The sequence below is a fragment of the Lasioglossum baleicum genome, chromosome 5 (genome assembly GCF_051020765.1).
Source record: "Lasioglossum baleicum chromosome 5, iyLasBale1, whole genome shotgun sequence".
NCBI lineage: Eukaryota > Metazoa > Arthropoda > Insecta > Hymenoptera > Halictidae > Lasioglossum > Lasioglossum baleicum.
Genome location: NC_134933.1, coordinates 10,144,118 through 10,160,390, shown reverse-complemented (window position 1 = coordinate 10,160,390; position 16,273 = coordinate 10,144,118). Strand labels below are relative to the sequence as shown.

General features: G+C 41.3%; 1 protein-coding gene across 1 annotated transcript in view; it reads right to left on the bottom strand.

Moving 5' to 3' along the window:
• LOC143209156 (uncharacterized) overlaps window positions 1-12,130 on the bottom strand; it is a 321,762-nt gene extending 309,632 nt beyond the window's left edge. Inside the window, exon 1 of the mRNA XM_076424475.1 lies at window positions 11,337-12,130. The gene's annotated coding sequence lies outside the window, so the exon portion shown is untranslated. The remainder of the gene's footprint in view (window positions 1-11,336) is intronic.
• Between the last annotated feature and the right edge of the window lie 4,143 nt (window positions 12,131-16,273).

Sequence of the window (16,273 nt, the reverse complement as noted above, 5' to 3'; positions counted from 1 at the left end):
ATTGTTTGCTGGAGAGGCGAACCCTGGCGCCAGCATGATTTCGCGAGACCCGAAAAATTGTTGTGCATCGGGGAACTTGAGAAGATTAGAGATTTTTCGGAGTCTTGTTCTCTGAGAGCACTGTCGGGTCGAATTTGATGCGAAAATTGGCGAAGATCGTTGGCCTTTAACTTTAGGATAGTTCGTATTCGATAGTTCAATATATTTTTGTGCGACGATCAAGTGCATTAAATGATCGATTTTGTAAAAATGTTTACCCCTCCGGATTCTACTCGGCAGTTTGCTTTCAACGCATAAAGATCCACAATCTTCTCGTGAAACCCGGGATTTTGCTTGCGCATGGTGTTCACCGAGGTCGTATTGATCAAGTCTACCATGTAAGCGAGATTTCCATCTTTTACTTCTACTTCTTTTCGAAGGTTTCAGAATTTTTGTAGAATTTTCTGTTTATACGTATTAGCGAATACTTTATCCTCTTGACTGGTCGAGTAAGAGAAGAGAGTTTGATGAAACGAAATTGTACCGAATGGATGAAGGGAATCGACATGATATTCTATTTTTATTAGAATACTTGGAACTGAAATACCACAGTAGCAATTTTTAAATAAAAAAATATTTGTCTATCCTGGAGATTCTGCTCCAGTAAGAGGTATACTGAGAACTTATGAATGATGAACGGATGAAATGAAATTGTACCAAGTGGATCACGGGAATCGACTATTACAGGATATTCTGTTTTATTAATTAGAATACTTGGAACTGAAATAGCATGGTAACAATTTTTATCTTACACTCTGTTCCACGAAGAGTTATATCGAGAACCTAAATTTATACAAGAAAGTGGCAAAGTCGGGAAGTGCTAAGAGTAATGGGAGCAGAAATATTCGCTAATCCTAATCTAATAATTTGGTCCTGAATGAAGTCGGAGCTGGAAGTTCCGCAGTTAGAGGCAGCCCGGGTACGTGGAGCCATCACATCCGAAATACTTGACGAGAAACTCGACAACTATCCGTCTCGACATTGGTAGAAAAGCTTTCCGCAAGTTTCCGCGAAGGGCCCCGCCCGTTCCGCTCGCGGAACGCAGGCGATTACGCTCGGGCGCGGGCGTGGGGCTCGAATACGTCGCGAAGGATCAATTTAGAGTGGCCACCCACACCACGGTACTCTGGACCGCATTATTCTCGACAAAGGGCCGTCAGAAACTTGCTCGAGTTTGGTTACCCTTAATTACAGGCGGCGGCGGCGGCAGCGGCGGCTGAGACGGGAAAGTTGAAAAATCACGGCCGAAAAAAAATCCATAGAAAATGGGAACGATCGACGGGCGTGGGTGGAGAAAGAAGAAGGTTTCGAAGGGGTCTGGGGAACTCGATCGAATCGCGAGACATTATCGGCGTGTCAAGAGTTTTCAATGGTTAACGAGCTTCTGATCTGATTATCGGCGAAACTTACCGGAGAACCGATAGCCTGCGCGCCTTGATTCAACGCGTAGAACGATCGGCCCACTAATTTCGCTGCTTCCGTCGAATTTGATGGATCCCTGACAGGGGATATTACTGCACTAGTCAGACCCGCCTATCACAGATATTTCATCCATTTTTCATTACATTTTTTTACTGTTCTTTAAAATCAGATCTCCATATCGCTGCTCCGGAAGTATAATGACGCAATTTCAGAAGAACAAGGCTGGTATTTATTATTTCATAAATTGAAATAACTTAAAAGTTGCAATAATAATCCACAATGTCTATAAACTACTCTCATAGAAGAATTAAACCGAATCTATAGGCCATTCTATTAAGACAAATTGGAATTATTTTTCTTTTGCTTGTACTGTAAGATTTCAATTTTTACAGTTCTGTCATTATACTTCCGGAGCAGCGATATGTAAAAGATGAAAAATTGTTCAGCAATGTATTACACAGAGTTTTGTTTTCAGCAAGAAAATGATTGCCTCGTGCTCTATATCAATGTAACAATATGATAAATGTAATTTTAAACGCGAGATCATTATTTCTTAACGGCTGCGTTAGAATTTATGTAAAATACGAGGATAATACGAGAATAAAAAACAATTTTTCGCAATAAAGTGTAAAGGTACAATGAATGGAAATTTCGTAATTTTCCAGCAGACCTAATAATTGAGAATTGCTATCGGCAATAATTTCGAGCCATTATCGCACACGTACGTTCACTAAGGAAGATTTAATGGACAATTTTTGAATACATAGAGAATGTTTTATCACGCGTGTTACGAGCTAATGTTCGAAAATTTGTCCACAGAGTAATAACAATTTTAGTATGGAACTTCATTGTATGAATACCAGTTTTACAATACGTGAACGGCGAGATTCCACTGTTCGAAAGAGATGACAACTTATTGTCTTTATTAGTGTTTCATTTTTGCGTGGAACATTTTTCAAAATTGTGCATCCGACCCGCAGATAGCCGACCCATGGACATTCACTGCACAATTAAAACCGTTGTAACTTTTGATACGTACTGAATTTTGAAAAACGTTTCACATAAAAATGACTCCGTTGAGTGAGAATTGTGGGCGCATGAAAAATTTCGCTCACCGTCTACTTAAAATATTGAAGCTGGCGTTCGTTTTCAAACCTGGATATTTTTACTAACCTTATGAAAGCCTGGGGCTACTTAACATTTCATAGCAGAGAGTTAATTTGAGTTGCATGTACAGTAAAATGGTGCAATTTACGTTTTGACAAGAGTTAGGTGCTCGGAGATAATGGAAATTTATACACACTTCGAGTCTCGACAAAATTGCGAGAAGAAACAATTATTCCCGTTATCATACTTTTAAAACTGTTCGAATATTACTATGGCTCACTTTACAGTTGGGAGCATAACTGATCACGCACACTTTAAATTAGAATAACTTTTTTATAAATGGACCAAACGACTTCAATTTCTCTGTAAGGCTAGAAGAATTAGTTTAGTAAATGACATCTAAAGAATATGTTGAAAAAATGCATTTGGTCGGAATTGTGAAAAACAATAGTAAAAATTGATTTTCACAAATTTTTTAGCTGGGCCAATAACGAAAATTTAAGAGATGTGTTCGGTTAACTCGTATAAAGTATATACGTTCTGAAAATTTCATTGAAATTGGTTAATTGGTTTACGAGTTATAAACGATCAAAAGTGGTGAAAAGGCCGAAAATCATGAAAAATTCCAATTTTTATCACTTTTGATCGTTTATTTATAACTCGTAAACCAATTAACCAATTTCAATGAAATTTTCAGAACGTATATACTTTATACGAGTTAACTGAACACATCTTTTAAATTTTCGTTATTGGCCCAGCTAAAGAAGTTGTAAAAATCAATTTTTACTATTGTTTTTCACAATTCCGACCAAATGCATTTTTTCAACATATTCTTTAGATGTCATTTACTAAACTAATTCGTCTAGCCTTACAGAGAAATTGAAGTCGTTTGATCCATTCATAAAAAAGTTATTCTTCTTTGGAGTGTGTGTGATCAGTTATGCTCCTAACTGTACGTTCGAGAGCAATCGAATCGCTATAGCTGGCAGCAAAGTCCATAAATACCTTCGATATCACAACAAATATCCCGGGTGCCTGGGGCTCACGTACGCCATTGTCTATGGTATTTAGGACTGGCTCTAAGTTTGCAGATTTTTGGCCGGATCCGAACACACGTCACGTGCCGAACAAATATTTTGCGGAAACGTTTTTCTCGGCAGTGCAACGCTGCTCGTGTGTGCACGTCATATACTAAATACACGTATACGTATCTATATACACAAGGTAGGATGAGAAGAGTTTTTACGAGCGAGGCAAGCAACTATGGCAAACGTATCGCGCAGCCCTAGATTCCGGGGTTCCATTATTGTTTCGATATTTGTGGCGTGCACGAGAAACGTCGATTCGACGCCGTTCGATCATCAAAACGATCGCGCCATGAGCTCGTTCCCTTCTCGATAGGGATTCCCTCGTTCGACAAAGCTTGCTTTCTAGAAAAATAAATAATTCGCGAGGGGGCAGAACAAGGGGGCGGTCTTGAGTCCGAGAAAAAGAGTCTCGAAGGAAATACAGGCCAGCCCCGTGAACTCGAGTGCCATTGAGCAGGATCGTTCCAACTGAGAGATGGATGAAATACTCTTGTCCCCTATAGTGGCCTTGCTCCTCTTCGACAACTATAGCCGGCTGATTAATTGCTTGAAAAATTACCGATCACTCAGAGCAGTGTCTACTAGACAGCAATTTTCTAAGAATTAAATAGTATTACCAGGGTATACAGTGTGATTGCTCAGGTAATTTCGAGTAACTTTTTCCTTTGCGGAAATGTCCTCCGCTGCTTCCTTCAGGAGTTATGGACGAAAAACATGGACCAATCACAGCGTGGCTACAGCTGAAAGCGGCGTTGGCTTTGGCCGAGTAATTGTACCAAACGACCTGATGTTTTGTAAGCAATTAGAAGCATTGGTTTATTAAATGATGCGCAAAAAAAATTTTCCAAAAATTATAATTTACAAGGTTACATGCAAAAATAAAGAAGGCATTTTTAAAAACTTTTTTATTTGGGCCCTTAATAAAAATTTAAAATATATGTTTTGTAGATCTATGTTAGTTATACACATACTGAAAATTATATATCATACTGAAAGATGTACGATTCGGGGGATTTTAAGCAGAAACTGATCAAAAGTCGTGAAAAACTACGAGTTTCACCATTTTTAACCGTTTGTAGCTCGTGTGTATCTCAATCGATTTCGATGGAATTTTCAGTATGTGTATAACTAACATAGATCTACGAAACATATATTTTTTAAATTTTCATTAAGGGCTCAAATAAAAAAGTTTAAGAAAATACCTTTTTTATTATAGCATGTAACCTTGTAAATTATAATTTTTCTTTTGCATATCATTTAGTAAACCGATGCTTCTAATTGCTTGCAAAACATCAGGTCGTTTGGTACAATTATAAAAAAGTTATTCTGTTTTAAAGGGCGTACGGACACTCTTTTGTGGGCCACTGTATATTCCGTCAAGTTATTAGATTAGATTAAATTAGATTGCCTTCCATACTTCAAAACAATAGTTTTCGTGCTAGGAAATTCTCAGAAAATTGAATTCTATTTTTCTCGGGCGGGTTTCAGCGAACATTTACAAAGAGCATTCTGTCGGGTTGCGCCTAATTCCGCGCCGGGACTCGCACGCGCAGAAATTAAGCTGTATCGCGTGAAAGTACGGGCGGAAAGTTCCTCCGATCCTCGTTATTGCGGAAAAGTTCGGTTCCGTTCCGTCGAAAGGTTTCCGCGGAGGTTTTTCCTCGGTCTTGAAGCCGAGGAAAGCAATGCTTTCCGAAAGTTTTCCCCTGGCGACTTTCGCTTGACTAATTAGATCCGAGCCAAGACGCCGGAAAGGGAAGGCGTCGACGCGTGCGAATTAACGACAAAGGCGCGCGTCTTAATTGTGAGAAACACACCGTCAAAGCTTTTTTTCCCGATTTCAAGCTCGGTTTGCGGCGGCCCCCGCGATTCTCTCAGTCGGCCGCGAATCCGGATTTCGCGAGCGAACGCGTTAATTAGAAGGAAATTCGCGAGTGCGGAATTGACCGAGATTCGCGGAAACAGAAATATCAACTGACGCGAAGTTTACCGTGAACCATGCTTCACGATCCGAGCTTTGATAGCACTTTTTCCCGCGGCATTGTTATCTTCATGCATGTTTACTTCGGCTGCGTATGTGCGTGTGTGTGTGTGCTGTGTTGGTCATTATAGTTCGCGCACTCCGGCCGTAATTGTTCCCAACGTTCTTGCTCATAAATGGAAACCGTAAACACCTGAAGGCCTCGTAAATTCTACTGGATCCGCATGCATTTCTTAAGGCGCGAGTAGAACGGACGATAACTTCAGTCGTGAGTTTTTATTTTTCTTTGCAGTGTGCTCAAGCTCACGAAAATGTAGAAGTGCATGATAATTGCAACTGCAGCTCTCTACACTGTCCTGAAACTTACGTTGTCGCCATTCAATGATGCAGTTAATCGACCGGTCAGTGTAACCGGCGATTACAAGATCGAGTAACGGGGAATTGCCGTGATCCAACTTTATCGATGGAAATTTCGCACTCGGTGTGCGTGATCCATGATTTACCGGTTCGGATATCGAGATCTGATGCATTAGATCGGAATATACCAGCCATAGAGACACCTTGTTTGATCATAGTGTGTACGGTGCGTTAATCAGCATTCGCCGGTACGTGTCTTTGTCTGTGATGAGATACTCGCATCACCGGATGCCGCGGTAAACTCATAACACAACGATGGGAACGTTGTTGCAGGCAATACCTGCAACTGAGAAACTCGATCCGATCGGAATGCAACGCACGTGTAGGTATGTAAGTGTCTGTGGGTGTGCCCGTTCTACGAGGGCATGAAAATCGAAATTGAGATACGTATCGCGAAACTAGATTGGAAAATACGCGTGGCTCTGCCAGGCTAATCGTTCGCCGGCATTGGGAGAATTTCGAAAATATAAGCATCGAGCTTGTTAACACTCTCAATGCGTTTTTGACGATCTAGAACTCGCCCCAACGCGAACTTTTTTAATTTTTATTCTGTTTGTGAAATCTAAATATTATCTCTCTGGAAATCACTTTTATGAGATAAATACATTTTTTTCTGAAAAATCTTCAGCGCAAATCGCTAGGTCCAACGGACTCACGTGATCGAGTTTTTCACAAGTCAGTTCCAGAATTGACACGCATTGAACGTGTTAATCGACGGAAACGAAATATTCCGAACGTTTCTTCTCTTTCGTTGTACTTAACACAGTTCGAATAAATAGGAAGAATATACGGAACGATTTTAATGTAATTCTATTCTCAGCACACGACTTTTAATATCAGGAAATAATCAGGAATGTTAAACATGTACCGATATTCGCATAAGAATTCCCTCGATTCCATATTTCCTCATTTCGAAACAACCTCCCTCAATGCATGCGATATTCCCTAATCACCTTACACGTTCTCCCAACAGTCTCAGCGCCGCTGTAATATCCTGTTCATGATTCGGTTAATCCGTGATTTAATTAAAATTAGATTAAAGACAGCTTATTGCTCTCTTTTCTCGCCGGTCATGTAATATTTTTCCTGGGTATTCTACATTTTCCAATTAAACTGTAATCTTATTTTAATTAAATCCGATTAAAACAGCACCGCTGTATTGGATAGTTGAAATCGATGATTTTGTCTGACTGCTTTGATACCATTTCACGAATGTGCGAATATAATTTCCAAAGAAACTTAACTAACAAAGCCCATAAAATAAAATTGTTCGAAATGGCAGCATGAGGTTCAGATGAGACGCTGGTAATTCTAGATCGAAATGGACGTAATTCCACTGTCTAGGGGTTGAAATGGCGTGCGAGTGGGATGTCGACGTCGAAGAAGGTGGCTAGGAATGTCGCGAGCTCATTGATTCGCGTTACATCCCTTAAATCGGACCGCAAACCGTCAACAGGGTGTTTGCGAGCGACGCCAGCGACCACACGGCTCTCTCTCTCTCCCTCTGCGGTCGCACACGATAACTCGGCGACCAGCTGCGTGTGCTCCCGCAACACCCACGCCACAATCATGCTGACATTCGAATCGGGAAAAGCATTTACTTCCGTCCAAGTGTTTTTCCGCGGAGACCCTCGGTTGTTTCGCAGAGACCCTCGCGCGAGAAGGGTCCGCAGAGAGGCTTTTAGCACGGCTCGTTTCATCGGCGACTTGTGCGCAAATGGAAAAGCCACTCCCTCCTTGACATTTCATTCTCAATTAATCACTAATTGACACTACAACCGCCACTAAATCACCTGTTTTATATTCCGCTATTATCGAAGAGATAATTGTGCATTTGTGGAAAATAGGGGAATAAATTTCATTGTTCATGCATCTATCGAAATATTAGGTTGGAGGGAAAGTTCTGTCGTGTTTCAAATAAGCAGGTAATTTTGCATGTAAATCAAAAACACAAGGAATTGACAGGTTACCTGAAAGACGGCAACAAGTTGTTACAGTAATGGAAATTATATTATTGAATAATATTAAACATCTATCAACATCAGACACGAGTTTGTAACTTGGCGGATTTGGGTTTGTTTGCACGGTTTAAAATAGAGCGAACTATTTGAAATTCGGGATAATATTTTTTCCCGCAGCGGTTAGTAAAACAAAGAAGCTCCTTGACGGAAAGAAAACCCGGCTCACGGTGGTAAACGAACGAACCCTAGACTCGAATTCAATGAAAGAGACCGCACGCTCTGATAATTCTTAAACCTCGTTTCTCTTTTCTCGCTTTGTTCTCCCTTCTTGCTGATATTTATCTCTTCAAAGGGCCCCGCTGCTGGATAAATAAATGGTTTCATCCGGTAATGTCAATGTTATTCAGCAAAGAGGGAGAATTACTTTTCCATCGGGTAAGAAGATCTTGAATCTCAATCTTAACGATTTTAAAGAACAATGTGCCGCGTTACGCTCGCTGTTTATTCTTTAAAATGACGCGAGTCCACCAACGCACCAATCACCGGTCATTATTTTTATTAATTTTATTATGTGTGGATCATAGAGTGCATCATAACTGGGCTGCGGATGCTAATGCAATTTCCAATTTTTATAGACAAATTTCAAGAAAATGCAATTAAATAAAATTCTATCGAACTTTATATTCTAGCATTTTTCGAAAAATTCCATAAGTCATAAATGCATAAAGATCCACAGTCTAATCGTAACAAATACATGTTGATGAAATGGAGATGAGGTGCAGTCAATAAAATTCTAAAATTGAAATTAAAATTCTAAATAAAAACGCAGATTTTGTTTATGGAGAATTTATAAGAAAATATTCGCATACAACTTAGTACAAAAACAATTTTCCTTCGCAACACTACCTTCTAAAAATCGAGGAGAAATTATGCGGAACACTAATGCCTGACATTAACTTCTTCAAGAATACGAAAGGTGCTTCACCGTACTTACGGAACGACCTAATATTTCATTGTTGCAGTATGATCCTCCATTAAAAAATAAGCAAAAATCGTTCGACGAGCTGCAACCCCTAATTTCGCAAGGGAAACCAGTCCCGCGGAGATTCAAAGAGGTATTATTTGAAAAATATTCGAATGAGAGACGGCGAAGTAGGAACGAGGGGTTTGTCGGTAACAAGAACAGTGCCACGCATCGTTATCGTTTCCGGCGTCGTGTCTGTAGGTAAGGATTTCAATTTTCCGCGAACAGGTATATCGCTCGATATCGATCCAAGTCTTGCGAAGCGCTAGTTGACCCGGATTGAAAAGCCTCGGCGACGATCTTAAAACACAATGAAACGGATGGGCGACGACTGTATCGCCGATTTGTGGATCTGACTTTCCATTAGCGAAATAGCGTTCCTCTCGCTTGGCTCTCGGTTACACTGGAGCCGAGATTTTCGCGCCCCTTCATCCCCTTACTCGTTCCTAGATAACGTGAATTAATCCTTGTTCTGTGATCCAACGCGGTCATTGGTCTGGAAATAAATTCGGCACGACCGTAGGATGTGTAATCAGAATTTTATTCAAAAATTATTGCGCACAATTAATTTTGTAATGGAAAATGTTGCGTTGAAAGTGATGGATACCTTCAAGAATCGTAGGGTGAAATTAGGGTTTGAAAATGTAATTTTAGGGCAGGTAAATATCGCGGTAACACAAGGAACGGAAGGAAAACTTCCGAGCAGAAGATGCGGACGATACCGGTGGAATGATAACACGTTATTCCGCTCAATAACCGATAATGGAATTCGCTGTTTTATAAGAGCCGCTATTACGGGACAAAGGAGCATCACTATTGCGCCGCATTAGGGGATGCATATGCCAGCACGGTGCAATTGCAACACTCAGGCCCCATTACGGGCTATTTGTAAGCTATCCCGAACGGCGACTATTTTGCCGCAAAGAGGGAACGATGTAACTAGACAATATCACGGCATTCGCCGACATGAACAGTCGATTTGCTTGCCTTTGCAGCAGCAACAACAACGAGGGTTCTCGATGGTTATCCCGTCGAGAGTAATGGACACTCGTAACCCAATTTCTTTTTTCGGGTCTATATAAACAGGGTGTAATGCGAATACACTGCACTCCAGTGTAAATAAACTCGATTTTTTGGGATCGAAGCGAAGAGTGCATATCGAGAAAATATTTAAATTAGCGAAGGAAAACATAATGCACTTCGCGTAAACAAAAGAGAGAGAGAGAGAGAGAGAGAGAGAGAGAGAGGGAGAGAGAGAGAAAGAGTAACGTTAAAAGAGTCCGGAAAGTAGTCGAAACGTGGTCAGAGTTCAAAAGCCTGAAACTTTTCGGAAACAAACTCGATTTTACTGAAGGCTAAACAAAAAGTACAGATATCAAAAGAGTTTGCGAGTTTTACAGAAGTCGAAACAGAACGTATCGGTGCTACTTGAAAAGAGATTGGATACTATGTAACTAGAATCGTACCGGAAAAAATCTGCGAATCAAAATGAATAAATCTTTCGATCGTGAAGGGATGGCAGAGCAGTAAAATGTTATAAAAATATCACGTAACTGAATCGTCATTTCTCGCTGCGTAATGATATTCAGTCACGTTTGCAGAATGAACTTGCAATAAGTTTACCATATTGGTACTTCGAGCTTGTTTACTCTCTTTGATTGGTTACGCACTAATTGCAATCGTGAAATATTAATACGAACTGACGATGTATGGAGAACACGTTCAATCATAGGTGTCTATATACAGATAACAAATATTGGGGAACGATATCAGGTTTTACACGGTTGATAAACACCAATTAACTTGTTAGTAAAATTGGGCAGATTCTAAACAACCGACGATGTTTTTTACATTGTAACATATCAATAAATCAAATACACCCAAATTCCCATTTTCGAATATGCAACCATAGTAATTATTTAAAGAACAAATCCATTAGTATCTATGAATGATTCAGGGAGTCGGTACTGCAAAGCATTAATAATTGAACAGATGTATACCAACTGCACCTTAAGTTGGTGCTGACCTCAAAATACTCAATTGAGAGATATGAAGAAATTAATACAAAACGAAATCAATCGGAAGAAATCAGGAATTTTTCAGCTTCGAAAAACTCGCTGAAACATTGACAGAAATCAATAATAAGATAAATCTGTCAATGAAACACATAACAGCCTCCATCAATATCAAATGCGAGCACACATCCAGCCAGCCATAATTAATTCGATTCTCAATCCCCAAACCACCGAAACCCAGAGAATCCCGTAATGACAACTGAACAATCAAACATGTCTCACCGAAATAGTCTCAGCTTCGCGACACCCAGCCGCTCATCCTAAAACCTGAATGCTCCTCGAAACCCGAACCGGAAGTCGCGTCGCAGCAGCAGCAGGAAGGCTCCGCTGTCGTCGAACAATAGGGAACACGAAAAGAATGGGTCCACGCACCAGTAACACTCGAATACGCACACACAACTCGGAGTTCGCGTTCGGCAGGCCTAGTGTCAGCCTAGTTTATCCATCTCCCACGTAATCACCACGATCGATCCAGCTCAAAAATCCTCTTCCCGAATCGATCCTCCTGTTTGTCAATTCACCGTGAATTCAAACCACACGGAGTCACCATCGACAACTTTCACTTAGAACAATTCTACTTCAGACAACTCGAGACAACTTGAGACAATTCAAGACAGCTCGAGGCAACTTTTGAAGACACGTTCCCGTTCGAGAATCGTCCGGAGCGAACTATAACGTTCTGACGACGGGCACAATGGCGTAATCAACTGATGTAATCAATGTGTCCAGGTGGTTCAGGGAAGGTGGTCACAGCACTTTTACCGAAGTTCGCGCGAGAGGTGTCCAAGTTTCGTTGGAAGATCGCTGTACCTTCTTCTGGGACTAATTTCGCTGGTCCCTGGGTTCGAAAAAATTCTCCACACGATAGCAATGGTTCTGGGGGAGATGGCAACGCGGATCACTGTCAAACGACCCCGTTAATCGGCGATTTCGCCCCCCCGTCGAGGAGGACGAGAAAGAACACCCGCTCGAAAACCGTGCGCGCCGAGGATCGGGCGGTGACTGAAACCACTGTGCCGTCTCGCTCGGCGTGGCCCCCTCTCTCTCTCTCTTTCTCTCCCTCGCTCTCTCTCTCTTCCTCCCTCTCTCACTCCCTCTTATCCTGAACCCACCCCACCTGGTTTCGCGAACCCTCTGTCCTTCTCCCGTCAACCCTCGGCGAAATCTTCTTTTTCCAACGGGAGAGCGGATCTCGTCGCTCTCATCCACCCCGTTCTCTCTCTCGCTCTCTCGTTCCTTCATGAACCATCTCTCTCCCTCTTCCAGGGATTTCGCCGATATGTATATATCTCTGTTTCTCTCTCTTCCGGTGTCCCTTATCAGCAGCCGTTCGCTCCACGGCGTCTGTCTTCCTCCCTTCTGACACGCATCCCCTAGTTTTCTCTCTTTCGAGAGAGAACAGAGTTGTGGAGTTGTCGGGCCCTCTCTTTCTGGGGTAGCTACCCCTTTCGCTCGTGATACGTAACCGTGCACACCACGTTCTTTTTCATCGTCGGCCTCTCCGTCCTTGTTTACGACACACGCTGCACTCACCCTTGCTGCCGAGAGTCACCCCCGAGCCAACGCACGCGTGTGTGCAATAGTATGCACTCTCGCTGTCTTCGTTCATCCCGGTGCACGCGCAACCAACGGCCAGTGCCACGCCTACCCCTTCTGTATGTGTGCCAACGGCGAAAAAGACTGACTAACCTGCGGCTTCCTGGAGACGGTGCCACTTGACAATATTTTGGATCGTTCTACCGGGGATGATTATGTTTTCGATACCAGTTGTGCGGAGCTGTGAAAGAGTATATGCGTATGCTCTGACAAACTATCAAATGACAGATCAGAATTTCTATTTAAAACGTATTCGAAATACTTCTTGAATCAACTAAAACAAATTGCTACATCACTGCTGATATTTGGTGTGGCATTTCAAACATATTGCACAGATTTCGAAAGCAATTCTTCAAACTGCATTTTTCACGTTCTACATATCAAAAAATAATAGAAAAATAAATAAAACTGTTAGTTCCGGTCGTGGCGCTTTACGATACTCCCGACCAGTTTGTATTTTATTTTTTTCCTCTGATATCGTGTGTGAAGTATAAACTGAAAAACAGAAAGTTCCGGGAAGTGTGCGCCGCATCAGACGGCATTCCTTCTGCGAGGCAGTATAGTTTAGTACCGACAGTATGAAACCCTGCAGTAAAAAGGTTAGTCAAACTTTATTACTTATTCCGTTGAATTTGATCACGGTTTACCATATTTCACGGTGCAAATGCGAGCAACAATCCAGACAACGATCGCGGCAACACTTCATAAACTTTTTAACGATTTTCACGAATTCTATTCAATTCATGAAATTAATTTCATATTTCATTTCCTGAAAAATTTTGAAGAATTCGTTTATCAACTATAGTGCTATAGAAATCAAGATTAATAGCGGGAAAGGGGTATTCAATTACTAAAAAATATTAGAAAGTCCAAATGGACGATTGTAAAAGCACTTTCCGAAGTTCAACAAATTTTTGCGAATTCCAGCTGTCGCATCACACAAATCAAAATTAATACGGCGCCTCAAAGAGGTATTCAAACAAATCTCCATTCGAGCAGAACAGCTCTCGCAGCGGAGAATACTTGTTGAAAATTCCGGATCTGAAATGTATATTTTAGCCTGATTTCCATAGCGCGTTACATGTTTCCCGTCCCGCGAGCCCACCGGCGCCATTAATACGGTTTCGAGCCACGTCCGAGGGTGCCATTTAAATTCAATCGAGTAACGGATTGAATAAGTCAATTCCGCGGCACTCGTTACAAATCTACAATCCATTTTCCCGCTTCGAATCGCTCGACGACCGTCTCTTATCTTTGATAAAAGAAACATTACCGCCCTTGGCTCGATAAGACACGCCCAGAGCCGACTTACATCAACCTTAATGCTGATACGATCTTCCGCAATAGTCACGTATTCGTTTTTGCTTCCCTTAAATTTGAACCATTCAGTCCCAAGAAGCTAAATTAGACAAGTTTAATACAGCAGTATTTCATACAAAAAATTCCTTCAACATGAAATTTCTACTTCTTGAATATTCTTGATATAGTCGAACTATTATAACTTCGTAAAAGAGAACCGTACGATGTCTCTACTTTCTAAATTAGATAAGTTTAGTTCATAATTTCGATCATTTATCATCAGCTGTAGAAACTTCGAACTACCGCGAAATAAAAACATGGTCGCCTGTGTTGGTCCCCATTTCCATGCGTATAAAAAACATCCAATTTCGTTCCGCATTAGAAAACTAATTACGAAACGAAAGAGGAGCATGAAAAAATCGTATATGTGCGGGGGCTATTATTTCCATATTTATAGGAAACATCCACACATTTGTATCTGTATCCTGCTCGTAAAAGACCAGCTGTTAGGTAGGTACTATTATCGTTAGTAGACTGCGTAGTAGACACACATGTATATTCTTAAATTCTCTCAATCATTATTCTCTTCCGAAGAATCAGGGATCTAACCCATAAAATCCGCATTATAATTATTGAGTAGGGTGAAGTGCTCAAATATAAACCACTTTCTGTTGATGTCATTTTTTGATTATTTTAGAATGCCCTTTTTCGTCCAAAAAATTACCAGTTGTAGATGGATAAGATTCTAAGTTTGTTAAAAATTTATACAGCTTGGGAAAAATATTTTCTTTTGTGGAGTGTCATTTGCAGGTTCCAGCGAAAGGGTTCTTAATATGGTACACCTTAAGTTCCTAATATGACACCTAGTGCCATATTCGGCACCCACACCAAAAATGTCAATAACTATACCCATATTAGGGAACTCTTGGTAGTGCCACATTGGGAACTCCACGTGGACTGATAATACATACTAGCTACTGACACAGAGAAAATGAATTTCTACTCGAACCAACAGTTGGCAAATATTAATATAAATAAACTGAAATTACTGATATGTTGAAACATTTCAAAATCACTTACCTTCCTCGAAAAAGATACAATCGAAAATCTAACCATAAAAATATTCAACACGTGGAGACACAACTGGCGGAGGATCGATACTAAAATCTTATAGAATGGCGCGATTGCACTGCACACTGTTAAGTAAACATGGTAAAGTATTTTTTGAGGATTTTCTCACTAGAGTGCGACTTCTCCTTTACAAGATATAAGGTAGTGCCATAATAGGCGACTATACCATATTTGGGCAGTTCACCCTATTAGAAAGAAGAGAGAGAACTACGAATTTATTCGTATGCGTAGCCGTTGCGCAAAAAGCTGTTAGGTAGATATTATAAAAGAAATACGAGGTCCGCAGTGCTGTTTATCTTCCACCTACGCATCCAGATAATGAACTCGTCTCTGGCAGTCGGCTAACAAGCACGTCTCTCCGTGGAAGTTCCCCGGAGCTCTCAAAGAAGTTATAATATTCGTTTCAGCCCGGTTAATGCGATATATTAGCAGAACGACGATCGACGAACGAAGGAGGCCGAGCGCCTCAGCTCCGTTAGTAGTATAAGCCAGCCAAGGATCAGACACTCGGAACACGGGGCTATTAAATTAACGCGCATGAAGCGAAGATAATCCGTCTACGGATAATAATACGTATTCGGAGATTATTTCGCGGCTATATTAATTCGTCCCCGGTAATTCCTTATATATTTCGTCGGAGATCTTCTCAGTTATATGCGAAATTAAGTAGGGGAGAAGGGGACGAAAGGGCCCCGTTAGCTCCTCGAGAATCCTCTCGTCCCCACGGGAAATATTCCTCCTTCTTCTTCTTCTTTACTTTTCCTTTCTCTCCATAAACTGACGAGCCCAGCGAGCTCTTGAACACTGGACGACTAAAAAGAAATACTTCGAACGTTCCTCCTGCCCGTCGCGTCATTTCTCTACCCGCAAAGAAATTTAATTTCACGTTACGCGGAACCAGGGGCGGAGAGAACAGTTTTACGCGTGCAATATTCATAGAAATTTCGGCGCAACACCCGGAATTAGTCTTCTGACAAGGCCGCCTCGCAGCTGTCGTGCCGTGCGAGGCTTAGTATCACACGAAACATGCCACATTTCTGTTCCCCGTGGTTCGTGCGCCCGACCCCGCATTATGCTACACGAGACAGCCCCCTGATTCGATGTTAGGGGATCCAGGAACGCGTACACCCCGT